Source organism: Choloepus didactylus, chromosome 21 (genome assembly GCF_015220235.1).
Source record: "Choloepus didactylus isolate mChoDid1 chromosome 21, mChoDid1.pri, whole genome shotgun sequence".
Taxonomy (NCBI): domain Eukaryota; kingdom Metazoa; phylum Chordata; class Mammalia; order Pilosa; family Megalonychidae; genus Choloepus; species Choloepus didactylus.
Window position 1 is genome coordinate 51,697,364 of NC_051327.1, and position 7,859 is coordinate 51,705,222.

At 33.8% G+C, this 7,859-nt stretch overlaps 1 pseudogene; it reads right to left on the reverse strand.

Moving 5' to 3' along the window:
* Window positions 1-3,473: 3,473 nt before the first annotated feature.
* On the reverse strand, window positions 3,474-4,453 carry LOC119517300 (annotated as a pseudogene).
* Between the last annotated feature and the right edge of the window lie 3,406 nt (window positions 4,454-7,859).

The window sequence follows — 7,859 nt, forward strand, 5'->3', positions numbered from 1 at the left end:
CCTCCCTTCACTCTCCCCATCCTAGAAACTGCAGTTTTCTTATAGGGGCATTATTCCCCTCTCCTCCTTGTGGCATTATTCCCCTCTCCTTTTTGTGTCAATTTCAGCTTAATTCCTTGGTCAGCATGAGTTGTCAATTAAAGACTGTGGTGGAGACCTTCTTCAGAAGTGAATCTGAAATTCAAAGAAGTTCTTGGTACTCCATCTCCCCCCATGACCAGCCTAGACCTTCAACCTGGGCTGTCTGATAGAAAATAACCACATATGTTACCTTTTTTTTTTCTTTTGAGGTTTATGTAGACAGTTTATTTATGGATGGATACAGAGACAAAAATATTTAAAAGAGGAAATAAAGTCAAATGAAGGGAATTTATCAAAGTTCACAGAAGATATGATCTGTTTCTTCCTGGAATACTATTGTCCTTCTTTGCCTGCTAACTCCTACAAGACTCAGCTAAGGCCTCTGGGAAGCTTATGACACCCTAATCTTGGTTACATGTCCACCTTTGATTCTTCAGCATTACCATGTTATTTGCTCCTTATCTCCACTTCTACATTGTAAGAGCAGGGACTGTGTTGTCAAGTCTTGTATTTCTATCAAAAACTAAAATGTTTGTTGGAGGAATATTTGTTGAGTTTACTATATATCAGGCACTGTACAGGTACGTCCAATCTTGAGACATAGTTAATATTACCTCCAACTGCACAGATGAAAAAAGCTGATGCTCTGAGAAATTAAAAAACTTATCCCAAATCACACAGTTGGCAAATGAGTAGCACCACTATGCCTGCCTTCAGAATATATACTGAGTCAAGAATCCATTTGCAAGAATGAAAAACAAATCAAAGTCCTTTTATTATTCTCTGCAACCTGGAGAAATAGTTCTCCATTTAAATAAATCATGAAGATGAAAACTTTTGTACCATTTAAGTATTCAAATTGAAGTCTACCTGTCCTGAATCTAGAATAAAAAACAGAGAATAAAGGAAATAAGTTTAATCCAAATGTTGCTGAGAAAAGGTTGCTTATGTTATAGAATTATAGAAGTGCTGATAATAAAAGCTAACATTTATGCATCAAGCATGCTTCTAGTTCTTGTTATGTATAAATTTAATGTTTTCATTCCACTGTACAAAAGTAGCAACTAAGAAAATTCTGCTAATAGCAGATAACATTTTCCATCACTGTATAATCATAATTCCTTTACATTTGACAGGGATCTGGTTACTAAACAGATGAAGAGCCTAAAGCCTCAGGAAAGATAAGCTGTGAGAGAATGAAGTCATAGGTGTATCAAGTAGCAGGAACATTCTTCCTTATCAGGATAAAACATTTATCAGTTTTCAAGCAAAATCATCTCACATGGAAGAAACAGGAGGGCATTGTTACATATGGAAAATGAAGCAAGATAGGGAGAGGTTGAACATAATCTTTATAGTTACAACATCATGACAAGTAAGGTATGAGCTACCTAGGTATAAGGATATTTAATAAACCAAGGAAATAAAAAAAGTATAGGGAACTTAAATAACCAGCCACAGGCAGAACAACTGTAGCTCACACCACAATACATATATTACTTTTAAATTAAAAAAAAGAAAAGAAAAGAAAAGAATAATCCCTTTTAAATGTGTTTCTCCAGCCTGGAAGTTTCCTCAGTGTCAGAATAGAGCATTTAAAAATGCACTTTGGGCTACTGTCTGATAATTACTCTCCAACAGCTTCAATTCAGTCCCTGCTGGGAGCTGTTGATGTGCAAAAAGATAAGGAGTCAGTGAGAAAGGAGAAGGAACAAAATATAGGAGAGAAAAAGAAAAAAAGCTTTTTTGGAACCAGGGAATAGGTGCCAGCTTTTATGTACCCCCTCTTCTCAGATCCCAGCCCCTCTTTAGCACCCTGAGCTCCAAAAATTAGTTAATTAACTTTTTAATCAATTCTGCAGTCAAGGCTGGATTGAATACCCCTTCTTGTCTTCAGCAGATTATTTTGTTTTGTTTTGTTTTGTTTTTTCCTTTCAGGGAGCCAGCTGCAAGACAGTCTGTGGAGTCTGGATGGGGAGGGGCACCAGGCCCCTGGTCGGGGGGAACTTACAAAGTGTGCTGGGAACTCAGCTTTTCTTCTGGTTCCAAATTTGTATATGATGTGTGACTGGTCACTAGAGAGCCTGAAAACACTCTTTCATACAGTTCCTGGGTAATTACCAGCTGCTCTAGAGGAGAGAATAAATTCCACACCTCATCACTTTACCACCTTGCTCTGTCCCTCCATTGCCTGTAACTTTTAGACTGATTATAAAATTATTTAAAAAAAAGTCCAAGTCATTTTAGGAATTATTAGACAATTGTGATTTTGCATTTTCTAAAAATGTGTGGTATATTGTTTTAGTTTGTAGCAGGTGAAACTATACACTCAGTAATAAGCTCTCCTAAAGAAAGGGCTAATTTTGTTAAACAAAGATTTGATAGAGACAAATGGGTATTTTATTTATTTGTGTTCTTAAAGAAAGATATATGACTGCTAAGTACTACTTGAAATAAATCTACTATTTGAAAATTGCTAAGAATTTGGAATTGAGGCACCAAAACAAGAACTATCTTGCAAAAATATTTATCAACTAAACCATTAAACTAAAATTAAACAGTAAATACTGAAGCACCTATTTCTTATTTTAACTTTTTATTTTGATATAATTTCAGACTTACAGAACAGACACCAACATTTGACAAAGAATTCCTGTGTAACTGTCACCCCAATTCCCCAGATACTAACATTTTATCACATTATGTTTTTCCTGAACTGTTCAAGAATAAGTTGAAGACATGTTATCTCATTACCCAGTTTATATAAATATTTGCTTAAAACAAGGGTATTCCCTTAAATGACCACTCTGCTGTTATCAAGAAATCAAGCTAATATTGATTTCTATTATTTTATAATCTACAGAACTTACTCTGATTTCAAAGGCATGTCTGTCTCATTTGTTAACATTTGGGTTGTTTTTTAAAATTATTTTTAACTTTCCACCAATGTGAATGCCACTGTCCCTGCTAAAACCAACAATTCTTTTCAGGTTCAGCTGACCAGGGTTTGGGAGAGTGGTATCTGTCGACATCCTGTAGGCAACATTAATGACTTAAAGCTTCTTTAGCAATTTAAGATGAATGTGTTTTTACTGATGTAAGGTTTATGAAGTGAAGCATGCTGATCAAAATACCTGTAAAAATGATTCTGAATGGTTTACAAAACAAAAATTTGCCTACTATTTGCAACTTTATTTATTTCATACTCATATCTTTCAGTATCATCAGGAATGATGGTTTCACAATCATAAAATACAAAATCAGAAAATTAAGGCAACTTCTGTGTCAATGCTAACTTTTATAATATTATAAAGTTCAAAAAATTATTACTAGTGTGTTAATGACGAAAACTTGATTTTTTTGTAAATGTTGCTTGTCTACCTAGAGGGCTTTCAGTTAGACCATAGGTAATTTATTGTATAGAAAGAACACATCTTTTCCATTATTCTCCTCAAAGTGTTTTTCACTTCCTGGTTCCTCAGGCTGTAAATTAAAGGATTTAGCATGGGAATTACCACAATATAGAAAACAGAAGCTATTTTGTCAGTATCCAGAGAATGGCCTGTTTTGGGCTGCATACACATGAAGATGATTATCCCGTAAAATACAGTGATGGAAGTCAGATGCGATGCACAAGTAGAAAAGGCCTTTTGTCTGCCTTCAGCAGAAATAATCCTCAGAATGGCAACTACAATGAATATGTAGGAGATGAGGACAATGAAAAGAGAGAAAAGAGTATTGGAACCAGCAAGCGTGAACAGTATCAGTTCTTTGACATCTTTGTAATGGGTTTTATGACAGGCCAGGGCAACCAAAGGAACATCATCACAATAGAAGTGATTTATTATATTTGAATCACAGAAAGACAAGTGGAAGGTAAGAATTGCCTGTAAGAGTTCCAAAGAAAATCTATAGAAATATGTGCCAACCACCATTTGAATACAAATGCTTCTATTCATGACAAGGACATAGAGTAAAGGGTTGGTGATGGCCACATACCTATCATAGGCCATGATTGAGAGCATATACACTTCACATACCACAAGTGCGATAAAGCAAAACAACTATGTGGCATGGGTCGGTATGGATAGTCTGTTAATTTTCTGGAGGAAGTTCACTATTGTGTTCGGGGTGACAGAGGAGGTGTAACAAAAATTAACAAAAGCTAGATGACTGAGGAAAAAAATACATGGGTGTGTGAAGCTGAGGACTGATTTGAATGAGCATAATTAACCCAATTATCCATGACACTAATTAAACAGATCACCAGAAAGACTCCAAAAAGAAGGGCCTGAAGTTCCATGCTGCCTGTGAGTCCCAAGAGGATGAATTCAGTCACTTCTGAATTATTGCCTTTGGCCATGGAATATGTGTAGAAGTACCTTAAACCATTATCCCCAGAACATCTATTCTGGGTGATCGTGGCTTCTTGAATTAAGGAGTTGACTCACTCTTATTTATCTTGGCCATACCAGAAAGACAATTCTCACAGATTTCATTGGCCATTCTTGGATTTCAATTCTACCTCTTTTGGCCTGAAAGTATTTGCTCCAGAAAGAAAATCCAAGATGCACAGTGCCCTGGGGTATTGTTAAAGAAGATAAAAGGTACCTGAATTAAAGCATGAAATATCAAATATAAAATGAAAACTCATTATTATAGGTATAGCAGGATAAATATACTTCCATGATTCAAGGGCAGACAACATGTTTCAGATCAGTATATTACGATGAAATAACTAGAAATTTCAATACAAGTCAGAATCAAGACAATCATGACTGTGACGAAACATTACTCTCAGCATGCTAGCCAGTGTAACAGAATAAAGGGGTAAAATATTATTTACATCTAATTATACTGATTCATCCTATAGTTAAGTAGCATTTTTAAAATGGAATCCAATACAATGTGATATTGTGATAGTATCTGATATTGTTCCTGAACAATAATTTCAGGAGAAAATAATAGATTCATTAAGGTTGTCATAAATTGTTCAGTTATAGGTATATGATAAAAATGATATCACAAAAAAGTACCTTAAATTAAATATGAAAATATAATTTTCAAGAAGCCATTCAAAATAATAAACTTTTTAATTATTAGGTTTAATTTATTGCAGAAAAAATATACTCAAATATCATTGCCAAAATGTTAACAGCCATTATATTGTAGTTGATCCTTCCTTCCTTCCTTCCTTCCTTCCTCCCTCCCTCCCTTCCTTCCTCCCTTCCTTCCTTCCTTCCTTCCTTCCCTTTCTTCCTAATTGTAATCATTCTCTACATTTTATGCCATAAACTCTCATTAATTTTAATTTCATATGTATATTTTCATTTTACAATCCATTCCATATTTGTGCACATTTGTGACTGAATTTTCTATATTAATAATCCTATGCTTTGTACTTATTTGGTGTCCAGATGGACAATTGAGGTATTTCCAATTATTTCACACTAGAAATAACTTTTCAAAATACCACTACATATATGTGAGGTATTTCCTTGTGACATGTTCCACGGGTGCACTCATTTGTGAGCGAGTATGAAATACTTTTCTAATTGAAACCAATTGTTTTCAGAAAGTACAAAGCCAATTTATAATAACATCAGCAAATTTTAAGTGAAAATGCCAATTATTTCTCCTATGTTAATAGTTTTGTAGCAGATCCTCAAATTTAACTTTGATATTCTTATAATATTACTTTGAATGGATAGTTTTCTAAATGTCCAGCATTTTCAACTTATAAGTAAGCAATCTAAAAATTAGCCTTTCAAAGTCCTTTACTGTTAGAAAAATGTTTTCACATCCATTTTTTTGTTCCTTGTTGTAGTAAATTTAGTAGCTGATAATGTTTTCACCTCATACTACAGAGGAAACCAAGGCAAATTTAGGTGGAATAACTTATCTAAAGTTTTTTGATTAAGCAAATGGTAATGTTTAAAAAATAGAGGAGGAAAGGAAGGAAATTTCCTTTTTTGAGAACTGTGGTTCAGACTAACCCTATGTCTCTATAATCCCACAAAATTTATAGAACAATCATCAAAAGTGTAACTAAGATGAAAATACCATAAGAATGACCTAAGGCAGGACTTTTAAAAATATTTTTATTTAAATATAGTATCCTGTCTTGGTCATTAATAGCATCTTTCTTGTCAATTGCCACTAAGCATTTAATTAGTCACTAGGTGAACAGGGAAGGAGGCAAATGAGGAAAATATCATTCAACCTTAAAAAACAATGTAGTTCTGATATATGAGACAACATGATAAAGCTTGAAGGCATCGCATTGAGTGAAATAAGCCATACACAAAAGAACAAATATTGTAAGATCTCACTGATATGAAATAATTAGAATAAGCAAATTCAGAGTCAGAAAGTGGAATATAGGTTCAAGGGGATGGGGTGAGGGTAGAGCAATGGAATTAATGCTTAAATTATACAAAGTTTCTATTTGGGGTGATGGAAATGTTTTGGTAATGTATGGTGGTGATGGTAGCACAGCACCATGAATGTAATTAAGGGCACTAAATTGTATACTTGAACGTGTTTAACAGGGTAAATTTTAGGTTGCATATATATTATTAGAATAAAATTTTTAAAACAAACAAAAAACATAGGATTGTACAGCACAGTGAACCTTAATGTAAACCAAGGACTACAGTTAATAATACATACAAATAATTTTAACAATACTCTTACATCAATTGTAACAACTATACCACACTAATGGAAGGTGTTAATAATAGGGGAGGTATATGGCAACTCTGTATTATCTGAATGATTTTTCTATAAACGTACAAGTTCTCTAAAAAGATGAAAAGAAGACATGCATGAAGCATAAACTCAAACCTCTTTTTGTGTAATTGAAAATTGTGTGTACATATTTCATGTATTTATCGGTTATCACATATGGTATTCTCATTTATAAATCATTACCTCACTTTCATATGACTAATAATTAGTAGAATTGGAACAAGAACTCAAGTCTTTGTGCTCATAGTAGAAAGGCCCCTAGCATGGGCCATTATATTTTCTAATGCTGTTTAATCCCCAGAAAGACTCTAAATCTAATGCTGTCATAATAATTTAATTGATGAATACTCTGGTATTCACTGAGAGCACACACATAGTAAACAGAATCATTCAGGTTCTAACCATATTTGTGTTAGTAAAAGATATGCTTTTGCCATTAGGCTACATTGCCTCCTGGGTTCAGTGTATTATAAGCTATACCTTAGTAAGTAATGAGAACTTACCCAAACTTTGCCAGCATAACTGCATACTATTCTTTCTACAGGCAAGTGACCTATGACGTTTCAATTATTGTGAGTATATTTGTTTGGAATTCATTATTTCCCTGGGATTCTTTCCCTGAATTTCTTTTCTCAAAAAATATCCTTTGAAAACAAAATATAATGAGGCCTCATAGGCAAAAGAAAAACTGTTCACTTAAACAGTTAGTCTTCAGAAGCCAAACCAGACTTTCATGTCAATAGTAGGTCTTGTTAACTCAGTGACAGAAATCAGATTAAAATGTACTATTCTCATTAATGAAGGAAATTTGTTGCATGTATTTATATGAAATAGTTTTATACTGCCATAATATTTTTCAAGAAATTTACAAATCAGGAAAACTCTTTAGACTATCCATTTTTGCTTTACACATGGAATGTACTGTCTGTGCTGCCTTTGAGTCTTATGTGGGAGAAGCCTAGACTTTTGTTCATGCTCTGCCTGTTCCTAATTGTCTATTCACATAATGAATGATTGTTTATACATTA